This window comes from Micromys minutus, assembly GCF_963924665.1.
Source record: "Micromys minutus genome assembly, chromosome: 18".
Taxonomy (NCBI): domain Eukaryota; kingdom Metazoa; phylum Chordata; class Mammalia; order Rodentia; family Muridae; genus Micromys; species Micromys minutus.
In genome coordinates this window covers 23,307,831-23,328,514 of record NC_137953.1, presented here as the reverse complement: position 1 = coordinate 23,328,514, position 20,684 = coordinate 23,307,831, and the positions used below count along the sequence as shown (strand labels likewise).

Here is a 20,684-nt window from a genome sequence, read left to right as displayed (position 1 = left end):
TTTAGAGAATTTGTGCAGTGATTGATACAGATCTAATTTTATTTTTCTGCATATGGATATGCAGTTTCCCAAGTTAAAGATGAATATTCCTGTTTATAGGGCTTTTCTTTTTCTTTTCTTCCTTTCTTTCTCTCTTTCTTTCTTTTTTGGCAATTTTGTCAGATATTAGATAGCTGAGGTTACATGTATTCATTTTGGGGTTTTATTCCATTGCTCTACACATCTGTTTTTGTGTACCATGTTGTTTTTATTACTATATGTGGGTTGATGTCTATATGCAGGTGAGGACAGGCACAAGATAAGGCAAGTCCTGTGATTGGGCAGCAAAAAAGAAAGGTGAGCTGAGAATTTTAGAGATAGGATAGAGGGATGGGGGGAAAGGGGAAGAAAAAGAAGATGAAGGAGGAGGACAACCAAGAGCCATCTGGCTTTAAATAGCCAGAGGTAGCTATAAATACGGATATAAGGATTACAAGGGATAGTTATAAGACCCTAATTTCTCTTATCTAGGTGGGCAGTTTATATCAATATCAGATGGCTCGGAGTTTATTGTGTGGATGATTTGTGGGTGAAATTTACTGATAAAAATCTGATTGATAAATTATAAGCCTCTAGAGTTTTGATTTTGCCAGGTTACAGGGGCTTGTGACAGATAACCTCAAGATAGGTAGCTGATATGTGGGTCTGGCATGGCCGTGATCTGCCACAGAAACTTATTGAGTCAGATGGGATGTTTGGAAACTCTGGGCCAGAGAGTCTGCTGAGATTAGAACAGCCCACTGATGCCATGTGACCCACTGGTGCCCAGCATAGCCCCGTGCTGGCATGGCATGTTGCCTTTTTACATTTCTTAATTATGCTACAATTATGGCTGTATAATATACCTTAATATTTGGAATGAGAATCACTGGTGATGGGAGAAACTTCAATTTGTAAACTGACTCCATCCTGAGCCTGCTTGTCCACAGTTTGAACTCTGGCTAATAAAAATACCAGGAAGAAATTTCCCTGGGTCTGTGCCAATCAGGGAATAGAGGAAAAGTGCCTAAAATTCCAGATGTTATAGACAAATTGCTCAAGCTGGCTGAAGTCATCCCTGACCAAACCCTGTGTGTCCGGATACCCCTGGCCAAATATGGTAACTGCTAGACATCCCCACCCCCAATTCCCTGCTTAAACTCATATAAAAACCCTGCCTAATTGAGGCTTCCAGCTCTCAGCACTAATCTGCTCCACTGGGGGAGTCTGAGAGTCCAAGCTTAAGCTCTTTGCTTTTGCATATGGATTTGGATTCCTGGTAGTCTTGGGGAACCCCAAAATCTGTGCACAACAGGAATGGTAATCCTTCAGCACTGTGGCTTTTATTCAGGATTGTTTTGACTATCTCTGGTCTTTTGTGACTCTATAGTCAGCCAGTGTCTTTGGACCAGAGAATTGAAGACATTTGTCATAGTTGACGTTTTATTGCTATGAAGAGAAAAGATGACCATAGTAACTCTCATAAAGGAAAACATTTTGTTGGGGCCAACTTACAGGTTCAGAGGTTTAGTCCATTATCTTCATGGTTGGAACCACGGCAGCAGGCAGACAGACATGATACTGGAGAAAGAGGATAGCATTCTACATCTGAATCAGCAGGCAGCAGGAAGACAGAGATGGTGTGCCTTGTTTACAAGCCCAAAAAACTAACCAGAAGCCAACTCTGAAATAAGTCACATTAGGGTCTCTTCATTACAAACTCAAATTCCACTGACCCACAGGACAGTTTGATGAATCAGCCTCAAACTCTCAGTGGCACAAGGCTTTATAAGAAAATGGGAGCAGGTGGGGGTGGGGTGTCCATCCTGGCACGCATCTAATTTAATAACTATTATAAGTCAACAGGCAAGTGCAAAGAAAAAAACAATCTGAGTCAAGATTATATATAATCAAAAATGGTCTGAAAGTACGTCTGAAATAATCAGACTAATCTTTGATTAACTGTTGCTAGGAAGTAGTTAGGGAGTAACTCTGGCCAGGGTCAAGCTGTAGGCTCCTTCCTAATACTTGGGTGCTGTTTGAGTTCGGTTGCTGGTTAATTTTTTTTTCCTAATGGAGTCTTGTCCCAAGATGAAGTAAGCATTTGAAACCTCAAAGCCCACCTCTGTTATAGGTTATTAGATTACTGTACATAGAAAACCTACTTGTTAGCAAAATATAAATCTAAAACAGTTGAAGGATGAGGTTAGGAGTGTCTGGAAGAGAAGTTGTTTGGGTGTGCCTCTAAGAGCCTCCCTAGATAAGAATGCCAAAGAATGTCAAGTTCCTGCCTATTTTAAGGCAAGGTGCTTGGGAGAGGTCCTGTGGAATTTGCTCTATGACCCAAGGCAAAGTCAGCTAGATGGTCTTGAGCTACCCCACTATAAAAATAAAAAGGTTCATCCGTACTGACTTGGCCCTACGCACCACGATGTTGACAAGCTTCAGCCTGCCAAGGGTGTGGGTGAGAAGCTAGAGATTTCTTTGATAAGCAATTGAACCTTTGATAAGCTCTTTATTTTGGCTCGGAAAAGCCTCCATGGAAGAGATAGGGCTTTTCTCCTTGGGCTTTCAGGAACAACAGAAAAGCAGCTGTCTAAACACGGGCGAAGAAGTGCTAAGGAGCCCTCTCGGGTTTGGAGGATCTCAGTGGTAGACTAGCTGGCTCAGTAGAATGATACAGATAGAGATTTCTAAAGAGCTAGCAGTTTAGCTGTAACATCAGTCTTGTAAAACATATTTCGTATATGGTTAAGAAAATAAAGTTACCTCACCAAGCTAGCATGTTTTTACCTCCATTTCTGCCTCCTATGTTTTTATTGCTGTAAATGTTAGTTAAAATTTAAAGAGGTAAATATTATATACCCCCAGTGGCATGCTTCCTCCAATAAGGCCACACCTCCTAATAGCATCACTCACTGATGATCAGTGAATGGTTATTCAAATCATTGAATCTATGGAGGCCAATACTAACTCAAATACTAAAGGACCCTAGGGGTTTTCGACAGCCTTATACCCAACTGCTTTGAGTCAAGGGTAGGTCAAGTTCCGTTCTCCACCCATGGGAACATCCTCGAGTAGAAAATTCTCAGAATTTACTGACTAATGCTTGCTTGCAAATAAATTTAAAGATCAATAAGTATAAGCTGTAGCCTTGCTGATGTAACCTGTGCCCCCAAACAAGTATAAAAAATGCTTGTAACAGCTACTCAGGACCTCCTTCTAGCCTTGAAACAAAGAGCTGCCTTTGCTGTACTGTGCTCTGTGTAATTCCATAAGCATGCTTCCGCCTTTCCCGGGACCATGGCCCTTATTCCATCCAGGCTTAGCTCCGAGATTGCCTGCCCTTTCCCCGATTTGCCCGTTCCTCCTGGCTTAGTCTTTCTTGGGAGCTGCCATCAGTGACCCGGCTTCTATCTCTACCCACCTTTGACCCTTGGAAGGAAAAACCTCAGACAGTTTTATTACTTTAGGATTTGTCTTTTAGCATAGTTGCATGTCACAGAATCTCCTGCCCTAACTTTATCATCTCCCTATGAACCTCCTCAGCCTCGCCCAAGGCTTTACATGACAGCTGTTTCCTTCTTCCAATGCAAGGCTCAGAAAGTCCCACCTTTCCTTTTTTTCTCTCTCCTGGGACCCAGAAGTCCCTCCTGTCACTTCCGTCCAGCAATTGGCTCTAGGCCTTCTTTTTTGACATAATCAAGAACCAATTAGAGAACCATATCTTAGTATCAGCTCCTCCCCTGTCACTGTCTTTTTCATTGCAATAACAATGAGACAGGAAGTTTCTTTTCCTGTCTATTTGGTGTTTCAATGTCTCCTGTTAAAAGCCATCTCCTTCTATTTTGGGAATTTTCTTCTACGAGTTTTTTAAAGAAATGCTTCATTGCCTTTGACCTGAATTTCTTTCTCTTCTTCTATACCTATGATTTAATCTAATCTACTGATGATCTTTCCTCTGAGCTCTTGGTATGACTTCCTTAGCTTTTCATTTCATTTTGGATATTCGTGAAGGAGCCTTTCTTTTTTTTTTTTTTTTATTAAAAAGATATTTTCAGATCTTGAACTGTTTTCATAGTTTAACTGTGTTTTTGTGCTTCTCATTCAGGCATTTCTTCGTGTCTTCTTTGAATTCCTTGAATATATTTATAATTGTTGCTTTGAAATTGCTGCCTGGAGTGGTGGTACATGCCTTTAATCCCAGCACTCAAGAGGCAGAATCAAGCAGATCTCTGTAAGTTCAAACCCACCCTAGTCTACATAGCAAGTTCAAGAATGGCCGGGACGACATAAAGATGCCCTATCTCAAACAGACAAACTAACTAACTAACATTAAAAAATTACTGCCTTGTATCTGAGCTAGCTTCCTTTACTCAGAGAATAGTACAGTTGGAGAGATAATGTCCAAAGGAGATGAATTTCTTATTCATGTTTATTGTGCTTTGGATATTTAACCTAGGCATGCGTTTACATTTTTTCTAGTGTTTCTTGGTGCAATTGTCTAGTATTCTCTTTGTTGGATGGTCTGGATTCTTCTTTGCTATCACCCTAACCTGCCAGGTTGTGTACCAGCAGAGTGGTACTTGGTGTTCAGTCTTGGAATAACTCTTTGTTGGTGTGGGAGTTGGGGATCAGAACCAGACTTAGCTGGCTAGGAATAGGTGCTCCTTCTGAGTTGGGAGTTAAATCTTCTCTAGGCTTAGAAGATTCTCTCTGCCGATCTTCAGGTGTTTGTAGAGGTTTCAGTAGATTTGTAGGGTATCCTGGCATTTAGGCTTGTATTCCCTGAGGCGTTGGCACTGGGTAGGATGGTGGATGGGGTGACAGAGAGACAGTTTGTTAGGGGAATGGGTTCAGGCAACTGCAGGTAGTTCTGAGTAGCATTCCACGTGGTATCTGTGTCAGGCATGGTGAGAGACAGGCCAGTGACAGACAGGTAGAAGGGAGAATGGGTATAAGCAGTAGTTGTGAGTTGGACTAAGTGTTATCTGGGTGGTAAATGTTGTTATATTTTTTGAGAAAAATTTTTTTCATGAACAATGATAATGTAAAATAAAATGTATATATTCACTCAGAAAACTATACTATAAAATAATTTATAAAAATATAGAATAAAATACAACAATACATTTTTACATTGATCTATGAACAAGGGTATCATTTATTTGCTTACCCATGTATTCTACATTTATTTATTTACTATTTATAGAACTTTCAAAAAGTAAAACTTAAGGACCATAGCTTTTGCCAGCATTACACCCACCGCTAGGCCAAGTTCCATTCTCCACCCATAGTTCTCAGGAGGAGCAGAAACATTCTTTAAAAATCACAGAATGTACTGATTGATAGTCACCTGACCCTCTGGTTCCAGATAGAGTTCCAATGCCTGTCACATGCTTGCTAACCAATAGATTCAAAAGACAATACGCTTAGCCAATAAGTTTAAACTGTAACCTTGCTGTTGTAACCTGTACCCCTAAAAAGTATTAAACTGCTTGTAACAACCTTTTGGGGTAACTCCTTTGGGTGTAGGCCACCCCAGTGCACTGGACTAATAAACCTCTTGCTTTTGCATCAATTCCTGATTTCTCATCTCATTCATGGGAGCCTCAAATAGATAAGACTCAATTTGGGTCTTACAAAACCTTCAAATTTCAACACCCAACAAAAAACGAGAATCTTCTCATTCCAAATTTTGTTGTATTATAATACTTTAAATTTATAGAACACATCTTAGAACTATGATGAAAAAAGAGTAAAGTTTGTGAAAGAAATGAAAATGTTGAAACAAGTGATCTTAGGTTTTGGGTTTTGGCCCTATCAACATTGCTGATCAACTTTTTACTATTCTCTCTGTGTGTGTGTGTGTGTGTGTGTGTGTGTGTGTGTGTGTGTGTGCACACACACTCTCACAGGTTAGTGCCAAGGGATGTTGCAAAATACTTGATCTCACTGTTAACCCCATGATTGTGTTATTTATTGGAAAACCCTGTTTTTAGTTGTGGGGTTTGTAGTCCTACCACACACCTTTAATCCAAGAGCTCTCTGCTTGAATATTGTAAACAGGATTGAGTAAAGGCAACTGTAGGTCAAAAGACAGAGCAAACAATCATTTGACAGGAAGTGAAAATAGGATTATTAAGAAAAAAAAACCACAGAGAATAAGTCAAGAGGACAGAGACTCACAGGAAGTAGAAGGGGGGACTTTTAGTTTGTGAGAGGGAGTTGAGACAGTGTGGGAGGAGAAATTCCTTCTGAGACACTGGCTGAGGAGGAAGGTCAGCTGGGTACTTTCTCTGCCTCTCTGAGGTAGGTTTTCACCACAGGATCTGGTGAACTTTTTATTGGTAAAATTGAACAACTGAAGCTGAAGTTGCCTTGGAGACCCCTAGATATTAGAGTTGTCAGAGCTATGGGATAATCTACTAACAAGGAATAGAACCAGTCTAAGAGAAAGAATTGTGTTTAAGTCAACAAAGCTGAAAGGAGTTGTACATCAGACATGGAAATGCAGGGTTTGGAGTTCGCTCAGCAGACTTTTGCTCTTCTTTTGGTCCAGGATTTCCTCACTATCACATTTTAGAATGGTAATGTATATCCTGTGATTTTGGAAGTATGTGAACTGCTTTTTAGTTTTGATTTTATAGGGGATTGCAGTCAAAAGATTGCATGAATCTCACCAGAGACTTTAAACGTTGAACTTTTAAACATTGTTGAGACTGTGACAGACTATGGGGACTTTTGAAGTTGGATTAAATGCATTTTGCATTATGTTGACTACAAACCTATGGGGGCCAGGGAGTTGAATGCATAGGTGTGGCCCCAATAGATTCATTTGTTTGAATACTTGGCCCATAAGGAGTGGCACCATTAAGAGGTGTGGTGCGTGTGGAGGTCAGAGGTCAGTCTATAGGAAGCAATTCTCTCCCTACATAATATCCTTCCAGAGGATCAAAGTTGGGTTGCTGAGTCCAGTCTGGCTGTGGGTGCCTATATTCCCTGAATTTTCTTGTCATCCCCAGTTTAATGTTATAAATTAATTTTAGGATTTGTTTTGAATAAGTAAACTTATAGTACCTCTCTTACATGTTGGTTCTACATGAAATAACAGGATGGTCTATGAAGAGTGCTTGGGAGAGGCCCCAAGGCAAGGATTCTATCCAAAGTAACTGCTGTCATTCATTGACCATGAGTCACTGCCTTTTTCTGACTTCTTCCCTGGTGGTAAGAGGTTGTGTTTCCAACAACAGAGTTCCTCAGTCTCTACTCAGCAATCCTCCTCCTCTCTCTCTTTGTGTGTGTGTGTGTGTGTGTGTGTGTGTGTGTGTGTGTGTGATGCTAAGGACCAATCACAGGACTCTGTGTGCAGCAGCAATTACTCTGTCACTGACACTGAGCCACATTCATGCTCCCAGACCCCTCTTAGTGCTTTACAGTGACTCAAGTAAGAGGACGCTGACCTGACAACATTCCGCTGAAATGTGCCCCTGCCTAAGTGAGATAAACTGACTTAGTTTGTTCTTCTGCTGGTCAAGTGGTGACGGTTCAAGTGTTAGGAGCATGAACAAAGGACACTTCAATGTATTAACTTATGGCAAAGTCTTCATCTCACCCAAAAGGCTGAGAAGAGATAGCAAAGTCTTTAAAGGGGTGTTTGTGTGTGTGTGTGTGTGTATGTGTGTGTGTGTGTGTGTGTGTGTGTGTGTACCAAATGAAGACTAAAAAAATATTTTGTGATGATTTTGATAAACTTTATTATTTAAAAATTTAAAAATAAATCACACTCACACAAAATTAACGAGACCCAAAATCTGTATGTTTCAGTTAGCTTCAAAATCCTAAATCCACGGAGCTCTGCATTGGATTTTACACATTCGATATTGAGTATATTTTATGTACTTATAATAAGTTAGAAAGCAGCTTTCATTCACTGTCAAGAGTACTTTTAAACTTAATAGAAGCAGATTCTTTTGGACAATACACATACACCACACACACACACACACACACACACACACACACACACACACACACACTACACAGGTCTCTGGCTTTTGTTTTTCTAGTTGTTTTTTTTTGTTTTGTTTTTTTGTTTTGCTTTTTTTATAAAAAGCGGGAGAGACATGTGCATGACATCAGAAAGCACACACTGATGTAGGCTGTGCTTCAGAGACAAAGCACCGTTATAGAAAACGATCTAAATTCTGCTTGTTCTGCTATATTAAAGGACACATACATGTAAATAAAAGACTGTAGAAAATGCTAGATTGCATTTCAAATTTTGAGCCAACTATAGATGAAAGCTTTAAATTCAACATTTTTCTGACTTTGTTTAAAGGGACTGAGAACAGCTTGAGGGAACAGGGAATATGGTAGGCTAAGTCAACTGCTGTAATGAAGCCTGCGCATATCAAGAGACTGATGAATGACACAAAGATGGTGAAATGCAGGCACTGCCTCAGTCTCTCCACATGATAGAGAGCTGAGTGGTGCTGTCAGAACAGAGCCCAGAGTGGCACAACACCAACAATACCAACAACAACAACAACAAAAAAAGTCACAGAGTTTGATAACTCTTCTTCAGGATGACTTCATGCATTTTGCATAGAAAGTGGTCTGTCTCTTTGGAGTATTGCTACTTAATTTAGCAGTTGAAGCCTTCTGGATTATGCTATGCTTTCATATGCTATATTATTATTCCTACATGATTCAAATTAATTATAATTATCATATGAGCTGCATTGCACTTTGGTTGTAAGAACCAATATAGGTTATACATGGTGTCCTGGCTCCTTTTATGTCAACTTGACACAAGCTAAAGTCATCTGAGTGGCAAGACCCTCAATTAAGAAAAAGCTCCCATAAGACCCAGCTGTACACAAGCCAGCAGGGCATTTTCTTAATTGTTGATTGATGGAGGGGGGCTCAGGCTATTGTATGCTGGGCTAGGGCTGGTGATCCTGATTTCTATAAGAAAGCTGGATGAGCATACCATGAAGAACAAGCCAGTGGATATCATTCTTCTATGGCCTGAGCATTGGCTCCTGTTTGAGTTTGTCCCCTTTGCATTCCTCTTCTGGCTTCCTTCAGTAATAAACTATGATATCAAATTGTGAGCCAAATAAGCCCTCTCCTTCTCAACTTGCTTTTTGTTCATGGTGCTTTGTTGCAGTAATTAGGAGCCCTAACTAAGACACACTAAGTCTTTTCCAGGTTATCGTATGTCTGAAGATAAATCTCAAACGAAGAAAGCAGGTTTCTGAAAGTCAGAACTGTAATGCTCAGGTCCCACCATCCTCTCATACCCACTGTGAGTAATCAGAGTCCTTGGTGTTTCCAGCACTCAGTCTTGGTGAGACAACTCCTGTTCTAGATTTTCAAGCAGCAACAAATTCCATCTTCAGACATGACAACTTATCAGTGTCCATAAATATGATCCTAACTACTAACCTAACTACTAACCTAACTACTAACCTAACTACTAACCTAACCACTAACCTAATTACGAACCTAACCACTAACCTAACTACTAACATAACTACTAACCTAACTACTAACCTAACTACTGTCTACTCACCTCCATATAGGTGGCACAGATATTAGATATCAAGTTTGTTTGTTTGTTCAATATTTGGCAACTTTGGATAAAGAATGAAAATTTCAGTACTGCTTCTATGGTTGTTTTGAAATGCTAGAAATGCCTTTTCTATTGCTTATAAAATGGCCTAACATGCAGTGCATAACTCTTAAAAACATTTGAAGGAAGGAAAAATAAACTCAGTGACCGTGAAAAGCTCTCGCATGCATGGTGTGTGTATGAGATGTTGGTCTTTGGAGTAGTGCCGACTTCTGCCAAGGTTCCATTGTAGCCCCTCTACTAGACTGGTGTCTGCTCTTCATTAAACATTGACATTTCTCCATGGATTATATTTCTTGCCTTGGTGGGGTAACACTTGCAAAAAAAATGATAGTTGATTCCTATTTTAAATAATAACAAAGATATGTTTCTCTTTAAGAAAGCCATAATAGATCTGTTCAAGTTTTTCCTTCCTGGAAAATATTGAAGTCCTTCACTTTCCTGCCAAAGACAAGGAATAGTGAGCAAGTACCAGGAAAATAATAAGGAACACAGCAGTGTCCTGGCACACAAAGCCTCTGGCACACAAAGACATAACTGTGGACAGCTGTCTCATTGTCCTCTACAAATTATAAATTTGAAGAACTTCAAAACAGAAGACACAAAGAGGTGAATGGATAATTGCAAGGTGCCATATACATATAATGAATTATTATCTGGTCATAGAAGGAATGGAAGTTTTGGTATTTGCTATGATGTGAACTTGAAAATGTCATGCCAAGTGAAATAAGCCAAGTTTAGCCAAGTAAGTATTTAGAGTAGCCAAGCTGATAGAGAGGAGGGCCGAAGTCACTGTGTTCTGGGGAGGAGAAAATATAAAGTCCTAGCGAATGCCGTATGTCATTTTAGGATTACAGAAATGTAGCGATGCATAGTGACATTTCACGGCACTGTAAACAAGCTTCATGTCACAGACTTCACACTTGAAGAGGATGAGGTGGTGGATTCCATGGTATATTTACCTCAGTAAAGAGAGAGAGAGGGAGGCTGGAGATGTGGCATGCAAGAACACACCATGACCCAGCATAAAATCCATCAGGTAAGGTAGTACACACCTGTAGTCCCTCTGCTCAAGAGGTAGAGGCCAGAGAATCTGGAGTTCAAGGTCATTCTCTGCTACATAGAACGTTAAAGTCTAACCAGGGATACAAGAGACCACATCTCAAAGACAAACCAAAAGAAAATAATTTAAAATTTACAGAGAAAAGAACATGAGAGGAAAGTCACATATTGATTTTTTTTCAAGCCTAGTGACTTTTGTCTTCTCACTTAAAAGGAGTTTAATGAATAATCACTAAGGATAAAGTACTGGGGATCTGGAGAGGTGGCTCAGTGGTTAAGAGCACTGACTACTCTTCCAGAAGTCCTGAGTTCAATTCCCAGCAGCCACATGGTGGCTCACAACCATCTGTAATGGGATCCGATGCCCTCTGTGTCATGTCTGAAGACAGAAACTGTGAACTCAGTTATATAGAAATAAATAAATTTAAAAAAATAAGAAAGCAGTAAATACAACAGAGCCTCTACCTCAGATAGCTTACATTTCCCCCTGATAATGAAAACACAGTATACTCAGGCTTAATTATAAATAGACGTCTGGTGACGTCCTTTTCAGATGTACTAACACAGAAGAGACAAAGATCATCACAGGAACTAAAATAATATCAGGAGATAATTAACGTGTATTACTAATGTTACTGATGAATCCCAAACTATGCAAGCACAGCTGTGTTGGGTCACTGCCGGAATCTTCCCAACCACCAAAACATTTGCATTCTGTACCCAGAAGTCGGGCTGGAAGCTGAGAGTTGATCCCGATTGCTCCATTGATCCAGGTTGTGGACAAGAGCGACCGTGGACAACAGACCTGAGGATGACAGCCCTGAGAGAACCGTGCACTGGCCACGGACAGGTCTGGCACAGTCATGCATAGAGTCTCAGCTGGGAGAGGACATACCAGGTCGCAGAGCTGGCAGGAGGGGTCAAGAGAACATGAAAACAAAACAGTCAATAAATAAATATATCACCCAATTGGTTAAAAAAAATAGTATGCAATTTCTTCCTTTGTCTCACAGATTGTCCTTGTCCACAGTGAACTCCTTTTCAGGGCTGTGATAATGAGGTATTGCTGACCGCTAATTTGCTTTCTAGTTGTTTTTGCAATTTTATTTTATTATGTTTAAATGTAAGAGCTGGGGTTGCTGTGTTTATGACAAAACTCAGGCTTGGAGATGACACAGGAAGAATGGAGAAGAGCAGTCATCTTTTTATCCACCAGAGAACTGCGATCATAACTTCATTAATTAAAATATGGTAAGAAGAACATATTCATTCGATTTTTTTTTAATACATGGTAAATTTTTTAAATCCCTCCACATTTGTCACAAGTTGCAGACCTTTCTAGACATTGTCGCCTCTTCCTCCCTGTTCAGACCGCTCCTCATGCAGCCTCTCCAATCTTTCTTCTCTTCACCAAATACATACTATCTGCACTCACAGCACCAGTGGGAATAAACAGAAATAAAATTTTAGATACAATTCGCTTTTAAACTTACACTCCGGTTCAGGATCTCACAAGGATAAATACAAGAACAAACCAACAACCTAAGGAACAGTGGTGTCATACAAGATACGATGGGGATGAAGCCAGATGTATTAAAGAGAAGCACTTATAAAAGGAAGGAAGGGATAAGCATAGTCTTAAATCACAGTGTTATGGTGGCACAAATAGGTAATCATTAATCTAAAATTGGTGAAACAGGGCCAAGAAAGTTTGCAAAAACAGTGTGGGAGGCAAGTGTTTCCCGTTTTTTCATCTCTTCTTTCTGAATCTTTAACTTGTGAGCAAATGCTTTTCATTTCTGACTTGTTTGGGAAACGCCCTCAGGTAGCTTGGCATCTGTCACCACTGGATCCACGTGAGTATGTGGATAACTTAGCCCTCACACAAAACTGCAGTAAACGGGCTGTGGCAGGTGCCAAGCTGTTGGCTGCCTATTTTCTCTCTTCTTGGGGATGACGGTCAAAGATGCTTTCCTTGGTCCCTCGTGAGAGAGCCATCGACTCCACGGCCCAGGGAAGTACTCACACCATAGACCTAGCTTCCTGTTGATGAGACCTAAAAGGCCAAACCCAGTTGGTGGAGTTCAGAGGCAGTCTTTCCAAGCAGAGCAATCCGGTCAGAAGCCAGCAGCTGAGTTGACTCAGACAGAAAGAACTAGAAAGGGTGAGCTTATTCCGCAGTCAGTCTCCAAGACAACAACTACATCTGGCAGATGTAAGTTACTTTTACAATAACCCTGTATTAACTTACTTATGAATACCGTGTTGCAGTAATTATTAAATGAATGGCTTATCCCTTTATCGGCCCACAGGTCTCACTCTGCAGATGCCGCTCTAGTGTGGAGCCGAGCACAGGGACTCCGTCACTCCATCCGCAAGCCGCCCCCTCCATGCGGTTCCCTTCCCAGGTGGTTCACTCCGCCAGCCCTGTTGTTTCTGTCCCGGGTGGATACGACCACACTGGCGTGTTTCTTTCCTCCACAGCCCGGCACAAACATGACTCCAAAGCTTTCCAAGCAGGTTTATATATTAAATTCTCATTTCACAACCCCTCTACACAATAAGATTACACCCAATGGACAAAGATACAAACTGCCCTTCCGTATGAGATTAGAGAATCCCTTTAAAGTATTCATATCTACCTATCGCCAAATAAGTCTACCTGGATCTAGATCCTCCTTCTCGAGCTCCATCCTGATTCCTCCCGGAATCTACTTTCTGCCTCCTGCCTCCACTTCTGCTCCTCGACCTTTCCCCACCTATCTCTCTCCTGTCCAATCATGTATCGCCTTAACATGAATCTACGATACAGCCTTCTTTACCTTTCAACGCCATAGAAGACAAATCTAAGGATGTGAAAGGGAAGAAGTAAAGGGCAATTTACGCAAAGCAGTCCATTAGACAACACCCGTACTTGGTACACACACCTTGTGGGTAATGTATCAAGAGGAATGCGAATAACATCGATCATCCCATCCCTCAAAGCAGCGAGACTCCAGCCTCCAAGTTTGCCAACTGCTCCCTTTGGTCTGACATTGTGAACTCTAGACCTCTGAAAATGTAAGGCCAACTGCACTATTTTGTTGTTGTTGTTGTTGTTTTCTAAGTGGTCTTGGCCATGGTATTTAATCACAGCAATAGAAAAGTAACCATTACAGACGGACATAAGTAAAAAATCTTCTATAGAGACCTCTTGTGAGGTCAGAGTCAATATTGTAGCTAACTGAAGAGTTAAGTGTCCTCTACGCCGACCTACATGTTTAAGCTGATTGTTTTAAACTAGAGAGAAATCCATGATGGCTTTGGGGTAGAGTCGTTAATAAAGAAAAATCCCAAAGGGCTTTTGTTGTTCTTTACTATTGGAAGAAATAGAGGTAAAACATTGAAAACTTGTGACTTCTCAGTTCATACGTACATACATATTTTCGTCCCTGAAACAAAAAAAAAATTGCAGATGCATGCCCGCAATTCCAGGGGGCAGAAACATGAGAATTGCGCATTCTAGGATAGCCTTGTAGGGGGGGTGGGGGGGGAAGAATATCCTTCATTCTCTTGCGCTTTTAAGAATCAGCCTGATGCTGAAATTCTTAGGGCATGTTTTGGCGTTCACTGTTTTAGTGGGAGAAGAAAAAAAAAGTGCCAGCAACAGATTCCCTTTATTACACAGCACCCTCTGCTGGAACGTGAGGGAAACTGCCTCGAGCTTTGAAAGTCGTTTGTAAGAAACTAGATCAGCCAGTGTGAATGTTGTCTTCTTCCAAAGCCAAGGTACTGACTATCTCAGCGACTGACAGCTCTACACACTTCAGGAGTCTCTGCCCAGGAGTTTGTGCAGATGGCAGGGCAGCTGCCATGATCTCAGTCCCAGTCCCTACTGTTGCTCCATCCTGGATCTGTTTCCAGCGTTTGTGACTGTAACACCATGATCTTATCTGAAGATGTTTGTACTCTATAAAATGCCATGGAAACATGACCAGCACATCACTTATCCGACGGAGAAAGCTCACTTGGAAGGTAGCGCACATTTTCTTGAAATTTTAAAGACAAAGCAGGGATGTGTAACAGACAGCCATGACTGAGGATCAGAAAGCAGAGAAGAAGCCTTTCCTGCCTTAAGAGAAATTCTGGGTACGTGCTCAATGCACATATAACCTGCTATCTACTTTTTTGTTTAAACCCCATTTCTATTTTTGAAATAAAACGAAGTACATTTTAAAAACTCACTGATATGTAGCCTGCAAACTAATAAAAGCTGTTGTCAAAACATGGGTTATACCTTTAAAAGGGTTAAGGCACACTATTTAATTCTTGATACTAATGAAAAATAGAGTTCATTATCAAAAGTATATATAGTATATTACAGTCTATGTAATGGAAACATATTTGTTGTATAAATTTCAGTCGCTAGAATAAAAATTAAAGTCAAACATCTTTGACTGAACAAAATAGAAGAAAAAGAATACAATAAGAACATTTTACAACGAGGGAAAGATATGACAATAGAACTTTTAAAAGCATGAACTTTGAATGGGTTAAACTCTTTTTAAATAACAGGGTTTTAGGTAATTGGATTTTTAAAAAAAAAGAAAAATGAATCTTTTTAATTCTTAAGAAAAAACTCACTCATACTAAAAGAAGTAGAAGATACATGAGAGACGAAACGTTTTAGACAAAGTAGTAATGGAGTTTTACTCGTGACTAAGGCTCGATGTGAATCCAATAAAATGTTCATTGACAAGTGATACCGTAGGCAATGATTTGATCTGAATTCTATATAGTAAATAACCTATGCATTTGTTTTACAGTAGCAAAGCGTCAAAATATATAAATCACATCTGCTAATAAGAGGAAAATTAGCAACATTGAATGTGAAACTACCTTGCTGATTCTTTATGCAGCCCGACTTCTGTGGGGGTTTTGTTTTTTGTTTTTAATTCTCTGCTTTTTTGTTGTTTTCTGGCACCATCTAGTGTTTGATCAAAGCCACTGCTCCTGTGGACGGGCATTTCCTAAGACTAGCAATCCCTAGGGAACATGAGCTATCTACTGACCCAACAAGATCAGTGAAAAACGATGAAGGGACTTCGCTGCTGCTCATGTAACCTTGAACAGAATCATTATCTACGTCACTCACGATGCTGGAAAAGACCAGAGTCCGCAGTCCAAGCCGTCGCCGGGGCCTGTGTTCTCTGTTCCTGCAATAACCCAGGAGGCGGAACTAAACCACTATCGTTACTTGTCCTGGTAAAGAGGAGACATGTATCCCTGGAGAGTACGGACAACTAAACTTCACTCCCATTTACCCCACCAAGAATTTACATATATCCTAGTGTTTGCTGATATTCCCTTAGGATACACAGACGCCTACGCCACCCTGAATGGAAGTTCAAACACAACAAAACTTTTCCTCTGAGGATTAGCAGCCTGTGTCATTGCAGACCAAGCAGAAGTCATTGACAGCCACAAACTGTTCCTAAACGTTTTTGTCCGAAAAGAGAAAACTGCTCCCCGGTGTCTGATATGTAAGGACAAATTCCTCTCTGAATCTAACAGTAGTATCTTTCTTTCTTTCTTTCTTTCTTTCTTTCTTTCTTTCTTTCTTTCTTTCTTTCTTTCTTTCAAGTTCCAAATCTGATTTATCAGACAGAAGAAGACATCTTCGGGATGCTCCGTGTCATCCATTTCGTACGTGTATGACGATGCTATTGCGAGCCTGGTCCCGTCGTTACTGAAGGCAGGGGATGCGATGGTGGTGGGGGTAGCGATGGACCTGGCACCGGCGCTTCTTGTTTAAAGGATCCCAAATATTTACAAACCCGTCAGAACCATCTGTGGCAAATGTGTTGCGGGTGTTGTGAGAGGAGATGACGTAGACTGGGTAAATCTGCTCGGCGTTGTTCTCCTTTAACCTGTGACACTTGAAGGCATGCTTCTTCTTCTGAACCTCTCGGGGCTCGGGTTCCACAGCCACCTGGCCATCCATGGAGCCCAACACATAACCCTGCTTGCTCGGGAAGGCTCGGATGCAGCGGGTCTAGTACTTCAGTCTGGACTCCCTGCTCTGCTGCACGTAGCCCATGTTCCTCAGGTCCCACGACACCAGCACGCGGTGGCCTGCTGTGCCCACAATCAGCCTGCCCCCAGACACTGACAGCGTGTAGACCTTTTCCGGCTGAGAGACTGTCCCAGCATTACAAGGAGTTCTGGGATCCCACAGTTTAACTGTCACGTTCACTTCTGGACAGTATTCAACACCTCAGACAGGGGCATCATGAGTTCCAACAAGATTTCCTTGATCGGTATTCAAATCATGCTTTTTCAGTTGATGATCAAAGCCTCCACTCCAGGCGTGCGTTGGATTGTAGAAGGCACAGTCCCGGACCGCACCAGGGTGCTGGTACTTGAGCCTCATGGAGCTGGCAGGCACATCTTAGAGACGCACAGGCGTATCCCAGGAGGAGACTAGGAGGAACTGGGAGGTACTGAGGCTGAACTTAACCGAGGAGATGCCATCCTCGGGTGGCTGGTTCAGCTTGAATTCGCTCGAACCGGTCATCTCATGTTCGCCTAAGCAACGTTTCTGCACCGGCCATACCGCCCCCAGTATCTTTCTTTACATCTTGGACGCCTTCATTGCCTTTAATTCAGGCACTGTTAATGTAACCATAAAAGTATTTTCAAGGTGTAATTTAGTGCCTTTAGAGGTATTTGCAACTTTGGTTAATATTTTTACTTTATCTCACAGCTGATCTCTGTATTCTCATTTAATTTCAAACATATAAATAATATAAAAAGTAAGCAATAGAGGGCTGGAGAAATGGCTCAGCAGTTAAGAGCACTGATTGCTCTTCCAGAGGTCCTGAGTTCAATACCCAGCACCCACACGGAAGATCATAACTGTATAACTCCAGGTCCAGGGGATCTGAGACCTTCACTCCGATTTATATTCAAAAGTTTTAAATTAAATATATTATTTAAAAAATTAAGCAATAGCTCGAAGACATTAGATTTGATAATATAAGAAAAATGATAACATTGGGGCTAGAGCTACTGATTTAATTCTAGGATTATTAAAGCCACTTCATCAAGGCTCCTGCCAAGTCTTTGCTTAGAGCAGCAGTTCCCACCGTGTGGGTTGTGACCCTTCCGGGGTCACATGTCAGATATCCTGCCTATCAGATATTTATACTGCAGTTCATAACAGTAGCAAAATTACACTTAGGAAGTAGCAATAAAGATAATTCTGTGGTTGGGGGTGTCAAATAATGTGAGGAACTGTATTAAAGGGTCACAGCATTGGGAAGGCTGAGAGCCACTGGCTTAGAGAAAAAGACAGATTTAACCGAGCATGCCTGCCAGAATGCGCGTTGAATGTTCACCTCTCCGTGAGGTGACGAAGCAATGAAAAGAAACTGAGTTCTTCGTGGTGCAGGGCAGTGTTGCTGTGGTCACCCAGCCCCAGAACCACTGCAGTGTTTCTTGATTCTGGTATTGGGAGGTTTCAGACACCAAAGACTGGCACGGTGGTCCCAGTGATGAAGTCTAAGTCTCCGAGTTCACAGTGGGCATGTGTTTGATTCCTGCATTCAGCTGTTTTTTTCACCCTCGAGTCTTCTATTTTGAATATCTCTCTAACCTAAGGCCCTTATGTCTAGAGTAGTTTTTGAATAAACAGTGTAGATACTTGATCCGTTTTTAATTTATTGTTTCCATTTCCCCATGACTGTAAACGTGTTTGTTGCTAAAGTTGGACGTAGAGTTGCTACATCAGCCTTGTGCTAAGGGGTCATCTCCCTCTCCTGTGTGGTAATATAAACATTTCACCGAAACCCCACAGACCTGAAGGCTGCTGAGGAAATCTGGTGGGTGGCCATCTTTAAATTTACCATGATCAGTATGTGATGCAAATGTGCATTATAAAGAAGACTCTCATGCCTTAGTGGGATGGAGGGAGGCTGCAGTCAGCTCCGTGAGGTCCTCTGCTCTGGTTAGACTGTGGACAGATTTATAGCTCCTTTTCTTCCATCACAGAGGACTTAGGGAATAAAAAGACAAACTTATCATTGTAGCTTTATGGTAACCACAGTTAATGCTTAGGGAATGTCATGAAAGCACACAGGGCTGTGCTGGGCTTTGGGAGTGTGTGACTTGCCCAAGATGGTCGATTGGCATCTTTTTGTGTGTTTCGTAGCCCCTGGCTTTTGTATGATTCATGTGGGGAAAACATGTGTCTCTGTCACTGAAGTCATATTTAAACGTTTCTTTACGCTACTACACTTATAACTTGTGACAGGAAGCAGAGAAGGGTGAGTCCAAGTGGAAGAAACTTGTGTTAATGTGTCAGATGTCAGATGACCCTCTGCCTGTCGGTGTTTGTGACAATGTAGAACTTTTGTCACTAAGGGTGTGTCTGGTGCTGCTCTCACGTTTACTTCGCTGCTCACTGACCTTTGACACTAAGATGCTCGGTCTTTCTCAGCTCACCGTTGGCTTCATTACTGTCTGTGTACTTGTGCTTTAAATAAAACTCGAGCTTTGTGTCCCCCCCCCAAAAAAAGAAAAAGAAAAATGATAGCACTTAGCGTTTATAAGCGTCATTCACACAGATTCTGGCATAATGACTACGTAGCCATTCTGTGCTTCGAGGTTCCTTTCTACTTTGTGGTTTAGAGAGCATTAGCATCATAAAGATAGATGAAATAAAATGCTTTCTGGGGAAAACAGATATGTCTAGCACTCATGGTGGACGTCTGAGTAGAAAAGAATGACCATGAAGATAGTTGAAATAAAACGCTTTCTGAGAAAACAGATATGTCTAGCACTCATGTTGCACGTCTGAGTAGAAAGGAATAACCTACTTTTTTCATACATAAATGGCAACGTAGCAACGGTGTGCTGGGGATACTGATGATTTAGTCTTAGCCCTCAGAGGCTATGGCAGGAAGTTGTGAGGTGAAGGGTCTCCTGGTTGGCACAGTGAAACAGTGTTCCGTAGTGAAAAATAAAAGGTCAGTATTGATCACTCTTCATCCTCAACTTGACTGAATTTGGAACTTCTGGATGTGTCTGTGAGGGTGTCTCAGAGATGCTTAGCTGTGAGCACCACCAAACCATAGGCTGTGCATTCTGGAAGGGATTATAAGAGGAAAAGCAAAAGCAAGCTGGATGCTAGCACACACCTCTCCGCTTCTCGACTAGGGACACAACATGGCCACCACCTTTCTTGATAAGACAAACTGTATGCCTTAAACCGTGAACCAGAATAAACACTTCCTTCAAGTCACTTGGGTCAGTTGTCTTGCCGCGAAAATAAGAAAACAGATGTAGAAAAATCAGTGCAAAGGACTGGGGTTATTTCTGTAATAGTTCTTTTGAGTCGTAGGCTTCAGGAATTAGTTTTCAGGTGAAGTGTGGAAAAGTTTGGAGCTGTTGGCTAGGGAAACACAGGAGTGCTGTGAAAGCCGTTCTGGTGGAAAGCATCTTTTCTGAGCCCAATCAAACAGCTCTTCTGCCAGAGTTATCTGGCCCAGCTCCAGCCACACAGCTCCTGCACTGGACCTATCTAAGGCAGGACAGATTCTCATATGAAACACTCAACCCAAAAAATTAAGTCCATGAGGCCGAGTCAAACCATAAAGACAGTACAAATAACCAAGAAGTGTGTCTCCCATCAAAATCACCTGTTCTGTAGAAATATTCTTTAATATCTACACAGATGAAGCCAAAAAATATAGAATTTAAAAGAACAAAGACTTTATCTAAAAATTCAAGAGGACATGAACAAACATTTCATCGGCCTCCAAGAGTTAAATAAAAAATGCTAGAGTTATAAAGAAAATATAGATACCCAGCTGAATGGCATGCCAAAAGATAATTAAGAATTTGAAACCCAGACACTTACTTGGTCTTTTACTGCTGTGAGGAGACACCATGACCAAGACAACTCATAAATACAAACATTTAA

At 41.2% G+C, this 20,684-nt stretch overlaps 1 pseudogene across 1 annotated transcript in view; it reads right to left on the bottom strand.

The window, feature by feature from the left end:
• The window catches only part of LOC308432423 (mitotic checkpoint protein BUB3-like), a 65,728-nt pseudogene extending 48,452 nt beyond the window's left edge, over positions 1-17,276 (bottom strand). The window contains exons 1-2 of the transcript in view: positions 16,366-17,276; positions 13,543-13,566 (exon numbers count right to left, since the gene is read on the bottom strand). The product of the transcript in view is annotated as a mitotic checkpoint protein BUB3-like (transcript). The remainder of the gene's footprint in view (positions 1-13,542; positions 13,567-16,365) is intronic.
• Positions 17,277-20,684: the final 3,408 nt, after the last annotated feature.